General features: G+C 38.0%; 1 long non-coding RNA gene across 3 annotated transcripts; it reads left to right on the forward strand.

Annotated features, from left to right (window-relative positions):
• The first annotated feature begins 4,030 nt into the window (after positions 1 to 4,030).
• LOC102155723 lies at positions 4,031 to 8,149 on the forward strand. 3 transcript variants are annotated; one of them, XR_005371845.1, is made up of 3 exons: positions 4,031 to 4,184; positions 6,274 to 7,143; positions 7,666 to 8,149. It is a non-coding gene; the product is annotated as an uncharacterized LOC102155723 (long non-coding RNA). The 3 variants fall into 3 exon arrangements; XR_005371846.1 differs by having other exon boundaries at positions 7,774 to 8,148; XR_005371847.1 differs by having other exon boundaries at positions 6,274 to 6,973; positions 7,774 to 8,146.
• Positions 8,150 to 8,698: the final 549 nt, after the last annotated feature.

Raw genomic sequence — 8,698 nt, forward strand, 5'->3', positions numbered from 1 at the left:
ATTTCTTTTTGAGAACTTGTTTTCATTTCCTTTGACAATATACCCAGAAGTGGGATTGCTGGATCATATGGTAGTTCTATTTTTAATCTTTTAAGGAACTTCCATACTGTTTTCCATAGTGGTGCACCATTTTACATTCCCACCAACAGCGCATGAACATTCCTGTTTCTCCTCATCCTCACCAATGGTTGTTGTCTTGTTGATCATGGACATTCGAACAGGTGTGAGCTGATAACTCATTGTGGTTTTGATTTTAATTGCCCTACCTAGGGATGTTGATAGGGATATCCCTATCCCTAGATGGGGATATCTAGGGATGTTGCACCTTTTCACCTATTGGCTTTTATTTTATTTATTTATTTATTTATTTATTTATTTATTTATTTAGAGAGCGTGCACATGAGTGGAGGGGCAGAGGGAGAAGGAGAATCCCAAGCAGTCTCCATGCCCAGCATGGAGCCCTATGTGGGGCTCGATTTCATGATCTCTGAGATCATGACCTGAGAAATCAAGAGTCAGACGCTCAACCAACTGAGCCACTCAGGCACCCCCCTACAGGCCATTTGTATATCTTCTTTAGGAAAATGTCTCTTTAAAAAATTAAAAAAAATTTTTTTTTGCTACCGAGTTGTATGAGTTCTTTATATATTTTGGACATTAAACTCCTTATCAGGGATGCCTGGGTGGCTCAGCAGTTGAGCATCTGCCTTGGGTCCAGGGCGTGATCCTGTAGTGCCAGAATCGAGTCCCACATCAAGCTCCCTGCATGCAGACTGCTTCTCTCTCTAGGTATGTCTCTGCCTCTCCCTCTGTGTCTCTCATGAATAAATACATAAAATCTTTTAAAAAAATAAAAATAAAGTCATCATATATATGATTTGCAAACATTTACTTCCATTCTGTAGGTTTAAATCATTTCTGTTAAAAGGTATGATGCTTCTTTGTAAGAATGATTCTCAAAGACTTCATAGTTTGTAAAAACAAATTTTGTTTTTACTATTCTGAAAAAAATGTACACTTTTAATATATTTCCTATTTTAACATACTTTCCATTGCTGATGTAGAGGAAAGATATTCATCTTAGGAGTATTATCTTTATTCAGCAAACTTGCTGAGCTTTCTTACTAGCACTAATAATTTGTTGATTATTTGTTTTCAGTTCTCTTTCCTTTCTGTAGCTCTCCTTTGTTCTAATTATATTGCTTTGGCTAAGCCTCCAGTACCTGTGTTGATCCACAGCAGTGATAGCAAGCACCTGTACTAGTAGGGAATGCAGTTAAACTTTCTCCATATATTATATTTGTTACAAATATTCAATAAATAGGCTTCATCAAGTTGAGAAAATATACATTTACTCTAGTTCTGTGAGATTTTTTAAAATTCAAAGGTGTTTATCAAATGCTTTAAATACATAAAATGCACAACATTTTTCTTCTTTAGTTCATTAATGGTAAAAATTACCTTAATAATTTTTCCTTTTACATTAAAGTTTCCCATATTCTAGAATAAACCTTAATCTGTCATAACTCTTTAAATACATTGTGGGATACAGTTAACTAATATTTTATTTATAATTTTTATATCTATATTCAAACATGAACTAGCCTGATAGTTTGGGGTTTTTTTTTTTACAATCCTTATCTGACTTTGTAATAAAGGTTACACCAGTCTTACGACAAAGGAGAAACTGATCTCTAGTTTCTAGAACAATTGATATATCTCATGTGATGATCTCTTCCTTAGAAGTTGGTGGAACTTTCCTGTAAAACCATCTGAGCCTAGGGCTTTTCAGGAAGAGGGGAGGTCTTTGATTGTGTCATAATTCTTAGTTGAGTACTTATAACTCAGTGTGCTCTTTATTCTTGTTCTAATTTTGGAAATCACATTTTGCCAAAATCACATCAATTTCATTGGCTCCTAAGACTTCTTGTTGTGTTTGTGGTTTCTTTCAGTGTTTATTCCATGTTTACATCTTCTCTTTTTTCCCCTCATCAATTTTGTCTTGTATTTGTATATTTTATAATCTTTTCAAAATACCAATTAGTTTAATGTCTTGTTGCTATATTCTGTTTCTCTGAGGTTTTTAAAGGACAGAGACATTTCCCTCCATCCTTCTAGCGAAATGGAGGAAGGAATGAAGAATAAAGAAAGAAAGAGCGAGAGGGAGGGAGGGGAAAGGCAGAGAAGGAAGGAAGTTGAGGAGCGTGAGGGAAGAAGAGGAGACGATTCTCTTCTTCTCTTTCTTCTTCTTCTTCTTCTTCTTCTTCTTCCTTCTTCTTCTTCTTCTTCTTCTTCTTCTTCTTCTTCTTCTTCTTCTTCTTCTTTTCTTCTTTCTTCTGTTTATTCTGGAGCTTTTTTCTAGCTTCCTTCCTGCACTAAAAGGTTAGCTCCAAATATGTTTTAAAAAGGGCTTTGGGGATAAGCTATCTGAAAGCCTTATATACCTGATACTATTTTTATTTTACTTACATTTTATTTTTATTTTTTAAAGATTTTATTTATTTATTCATGAGAGACACAGAGAGAGACAGAGGGAGAAGCAGGCTCCATGCAGGGAGCCCAATGTGGGACCCGATCCCAGGACTCCGGGATCAGGCCCTGGGCTGAAGGCAGATGCTCAACCACTGAGCCAATGGTATTTTATCTGGATATAAAATTCTAGATTTGAATTCTTTTTCCATCAACACTTTAAAATTTTACTTCATTGTCTTGTATCCAGTTCTGTTATTGAAGTTTCATGTCATTCTGGTTCTTTCTTCCTTCCTTTCTTCCTTCCTTTCTTCCTTCCTTCCTTCCTTCCTTCCTTCCTTCCTTCCTTCCTTCTTTCTTTCTTTCTTTCTTTCTTTCTTTCTTTCTTTTTTCTTTCTTTCTTTCTTTCTTCTTTCTTTCTTTCTTTCTTTCTTTCTTTCTTTCTTTCTTTCTTTCTTTCTTTCTTTCTTTCTTTCCTTTCTTCTTTCTTCTTTCTCTCTTTCCAGATTTATTTATTCACTTTGGCAGGGCAGGGGCAGAAGGAGAGGTAGAGAGAGTCCCAAGCACAGAGCTTGACTTGGGGCTTCATCTCACTACCCCAAGATCACAACCTGAGCCAAAACCAAGTATCAGATGTTTAACTAAGTGAACCATCCAGGTGCTCTGATTCTTTTTCCTTTTTAGTTGATCTACTTTTTCTTTATAGATGAGAATTTTCTGTCATGAATGTTCTTAAATTTCATTACAATGTATCTAGGTGTGTTTCTTTTTATGTATCTTGTTTAACACTATGTACTTTCAATCTGAAGTTTTATATTTTCTTTATTTCTAAGAAATTCTCAGTCATTATACCTTCAAATATATCCTATCTCCATAATTTATTTTCCCATTCTGGCTCCAAAATCTGTGATCCTAATCACTTCACTGCCCACCCTCTCTGAAAAGAGATTCAACATTTTGTTGCCCTTGTCTATTTAGGTACTACCTCCCTCCACCACACTCTGAAAGGCAATGATTTGAAGATTTTCTGTCTGTATTCCTACTGCATCAGTGCCCACTGTGTGAATGAGTGAATGAATGAACTAAAAGAATGGGGGACTGAGAAAGGCCACAGAGCCAGGGCATGTGGTGCTCTAGGGCCAGGATGGCAACCAAGATTCATGACAATACTGTGTGCCCACACCCAGAAGCACAACCTCTATCAGGGTGGCAGCCCACTCTTTGGCAGATCACTCCCTGTGGGAATAAGCACCTGGGGCAGCCAGCCTAGCCCAGCAATGCTCTTGAGATAATGCCTGCCATATCCTCAGCCAGTTTTGGCCTCTAGCTCTATTCTGACAGTAGTGGGGATTCAGAAGTGAAGCTGGCCTGACTTTTTCCTGTCCAGCTGTGTGACCTCTGACAAGTTGTCCTGCTCTTTGACCCTCAGTTTTCTCTTCAATAACTTGTGGATAATGACATTGCCTTGTTCAACTGGTAAGGGTATAAAGAGCAGCAAAAGAGATGTTTAGGGGCTCTGTAAGTGTGAAGAACTGCACATAACAAGGTGCGACTATCATCAGGGACACATCACAATGCACCTAAGAATCTCTAGCTCTTGCATCTGAGTTCTGAAGGGAGATTCCCCCATGGTGATGTGGATTCCTTGATTTAAATCCCGCCTCCTCAGAGGGAAGTCTGTGGTCAAGACACCCCACAGGACTGCGGCTCTCCAGGTAATTGGGAAGAAACTTCTGAGAGCCATAGCCAGCTTCTATCCAGAGCAGCATGTCCAGGCTGGTGATTCTGCCCATGCTTCACTCTCCCCTCCCACATGCTCAGCCAAATACTTTATACTGTATTTCCCTACTCCATCTCCCCACCCTCCTCTCCTTTGGTTTCATTGAGTTCCCATTCTGGTCTCCTCTGCTAAAAGAGGGCCCCACACTCGTAAGCATTTCCCTTCCCCTCTACCCAGCAGAACTTCCTTCACTACATCTGTACCTTATGAACTTGCTCTCTGCTAGGCCTATGCTGAGGAATTCAATCTAAGGATCTCTTAGCTGATATAGGTTTACTCCTCAATATATATACTCCTCTCTCTCTCTCTCTCTCTATATATATATATATACATATAGATAGATAGATAGATAGATATAGAGATAGATAGATAGATAGATATAGATAGATATAGATATAGATATAGATATAGATATAGATATAGATATCTTTCTCCTTATCCTCACCAATGCTGGTTGTCTTGTTGATCATGGACATTCGAACAGGTGTGAGCTGATAACTCATTGTGGTTTTGATTTTAATTGCCCTATCTAGGGATGTTGATAGGGATATCCGTATCCTTAGATGGGGATATCTAGGGATGTTGCACCTTTTCACCTACTGGCCTTTTTTTTTTTTTTTTTTGAGAGAGAGAGAGAGAGAAAGGGCACCCAGAGTCTTAACCCAAAGATGGTACCAGTGGTAAGAAATGTCAGGGGCCATGGCAGCCTGGTGGCAGGGAGGGGGAAGGACATCTTCCAAACCCTCAAATAGTCCACATAGGCAGTAATTTGAATCTTGACAAATACTCCAAGGGTATTGGAGTATACTCAATTGGAGTATTTGTATCCAGACATTTTTCTGGATAAGACTCTTTCTCCTAGACCTAGGCTATCAGCTCCTAGAAAACACCCTTTCACTTTTGGCTTCTCTTAATGGCCACTTCAAGCAACCTTTGAAACCTTTATCAATTCATGTGATTTTCTATCATCTCCTCTTTTTTTATTTTTAAAATAGTTTTGATGTCCTTTCAATATTCTTGCTTTTCTGATCTTTCATAAGTCTGACTCTGGTATAGCTTTATTTTAAAGCCTTCAAGTATGAGGTGGGAAATTGAATTGGATTATCTTGGGCACCATCCAACTCTACACTCATTGATACTGTGAAATTTATGACATAGTTAACAGTAAACTAGCACCACTGAGGATCACTAATGATTAAACCTTCAATTATGTGGATGGTGCCCTTCTATTTACTAAAAAGAGACAATGTTAACCAGCAACTTCTTTGTTCCCTGTTAAGCTTAATGAGTTACTCTGACATTGTCTAGTTGGAACATTCAAACTGGCCGTATTCCCAATGTGCTTTGGAAATCCTTAGTAAGGACAATAATAGATAACACACAGTATAGGCACTGTCCCAACTTTAAATACATTAACTTGTTTATTTCTCATAATAATATTATGAGATAATTCATATTTTTACCCCTACATTATAGAAGGGAGAACTGAGGCATAGAGATACTAAGTAATTTGCCCAAGACTAGAGTCAGTAAATGATAGAGTTAGGATTCAAACTTAGCAGTCTGGCCTTTTAACTACTACCCATGCTACCTCCTGAAGCTCAGAAAAGATTATTGTACACTCCTTCATATGTAATTATGCCATCATATCTCCTCCCCAGAGACTATGAGAACCCCTTCTTTTACCTCCTTATCATTATAATGTGTGTCTGGATTTTACCTGTTACACACTGAAAAGAGAAGAATTAGGAGACCTTTGAAATAGGTGAGTACTGGAAGTAAAGATACTGAAGCTATAATAAGAAACAGGATGTAAGCAAAGTTTGAGTCAAGGTCAGAAGGGAAGGAGAGGGGAGCAGAGAAGGAAATGAGAGTCTATTGAGGGCTACAAAATTATAAGCACATGCCATACAAAAGAATATGAATAGGAACGCTCAAAATCATAAAGTTGTCAAATTCATCAATAGAATTTTATTTGAAGTCTAACAGGGTGTTTTGTTTTGTTTTGTTTTGTTTGGAACTAGACAATCTGATTTGGAAGAAATTGATTTCTCAAAATGGATTTGGAAGAGCAAAGAGCCAAGAATAACTGAGAAGCAATTTTGAAAAAGTAGAACGTGGAAGAACTTGCCTTACCAGATATCAAGATTTATTATCAAAATATTTTGTAATGAAGACAACAGACTTTGGGCAAAAGGATAAACCTTGGAACCGAACAGAAAGCCTAGCCACTGGCCCACCCATGTTTGGAAACAATACCAGGCAGAGATGACGTTACAAATCCATGTGGGAAGGGTGGTCTATTTAATAAATGAGTCCTAGGAACAGCTTTTATCCATATGGAAAATACGAAATTAGATTTCTTACTTTGATCAACCTTATGTAGCTTAAAGAACTAAAGACAAAAAGCAGACCTTTTAAGCATAAGGTGAAAATACAGAAAAATTCTTCAAGACCTTAAGAACAATTTCTCTTCAAGAAAGCAAATGAACAAAAGAGAGAACATAAAAAATCAATAATTTTGACTTTATTGAAATTAATTTCTTCATAACAAAAGGCCATTATAACAAAGTGAAAAACAAGCCATAGCCTGAGAGAAGGCACTTGCAATGAGTGTAACATGTAAGGAAATCTCTCAAAAGAATTAGAAAGAGATAAATAGCACTTGGGAAGAAATCAGCAAAGAATATAAACTACCAATTTGTAGAAGAGGAATCCCAGAAGGTCAATAGAAATACAAAAAGATGCTTGCTTCCCCTATTAATCAAAGAAATACAAATCAAAACAATAAAATATTATTCACACCTACAAGATCACCAAAAATTTATGTCAGCCAGTGCCAAGTGTTGGCAGAGCTGTTAAATCATGGAAACTCACTCCCTGCTAGTGGGATTGTAAGTTGGTACAAGTACTTTGGAGAGCAATATGGCAATAACTAGTAAAGTTGTTAGGTGGTCATGTCCAGAAGTTCTACTCCTAGGCATCTAGACGTGTATTAAGATATTTGCTATTGCTTGGAAACAACCTAAATGTCCATCAACAAGAAAATGGATAACTAAATCTTATTATAGTTATTTAGTGGAGTGCAGGACAGCATGTGTCAACATAGATAAAAATCTCACAATTGTAATGCCAAGGGAGAAATGAATATTGCAGAAAATAAGGATATATATATATATACATACACACACATATGTAGCTTCATAGCTTTCAGGGCATAATAAGTACTACTTTTTAATGTTTATGGAAACATTTAAAAATGCAATAAAAATAGTAAAAAATATAAAAACACACATGAGGATGACTAACACTGAATTCAAAACAATGTTTAGCTCTGGGAAATGAGGGAGGAGACGGGCTGGAGAGGAGTACAGAGGGGAACTCCATTGTATCTCTAATATTTACTTTCTTTGAAGTAGACAGACCTGAAGCAAATAAGGCAATATGCTAATATTTGCTAAAGCTGATGTGGCCATCATTAGCGCTGCCCACCAACCGAGTATATCTGGCTCTCTGCCTTCCAGGCCCATGGTAGGACTGCATTTCCCATCCACTCTGAAGTTAGGGGTGGCCTTGAGACTGACTTTGGCCAATGAACTGGAGTGGAAGTGACTTCTATTTCTGGCCTCATGAACCAGTGCACAAAAATTTTGTCCAACATGGCAGCACAGAGTCAAATCTTCTCACTTCCTTGGTCCCCGAGCAGACACCATGTCTCCAAGCAGCCCATGGAGGATGGGTGGATTGGTAAGACGAACCTTTGTTGCTCTCAGCCACTGAGATTTGGGATGTTTGTTAGCACAGCACAACCAAGTCTTTTCCTGACTGATACAGCCAGGAAGTTGGTCTACGGGGGTTTCCTGTATTGTTAGTCTCTGACTTTATCTACATATTGAAAAATTACAAATAAAATCTGTAAAATTATGTAATATTTGTGAAATCTGAAACAATTACAAATAAAATTTTTCAAGTTCTTAATCTGGACTGGATGAATCATATTTCTCAGTCCATAGCACATTATCTTTACTGGTCTGTGCAAGGCCCTGCTCTTATTTTATTAATTCTTAGTTCCTTTTTCTTTTTTAAGATTTTACTTATTTATTTGAGAGAGAGAGACTGAGAAATGGAGCATGAGCAGGAGGAGGTGGCAGAGGCAGAGGGAGAAGCCAACTCCCCACAGAGCAGGGAGCCTGATGTGGGGCTCCATCCCAGCACCCTGGATCATGACCTGAACCAAAGGTAGACACTTAACCAACTGAGCCACTCAGTTGCCCCACTTGTATTTTCTTAATAAGTACCTCTGACCTGGGATGGAAGCAATGTTGATCTTCAGGAGACCTTGATAAGGGGAATGAATGATGGGTTCCCTTCCCCTTGCCTGAGTCCAGATGGCCTCCAGCGCTGTGTGCTAGCCTACAGCATCTCTCAGTGGCTTGTGGGAACCAGAGA

Source organism: Canis lupus, chromosome 17 (genome assembly GCF_011100685.1).
Source record: "Canis lupus familiaris isolate Mischka breed German Shepherd chromosome 17, alternate assembly UU_Cfam_GSD_1.0, whole genome shotgun sequence".
Lineage (NCBI taxonomy): Eukaryota > Metazoa > Chordata > Mammalia > Carnivora > Canidae > Canis > Canis lupus.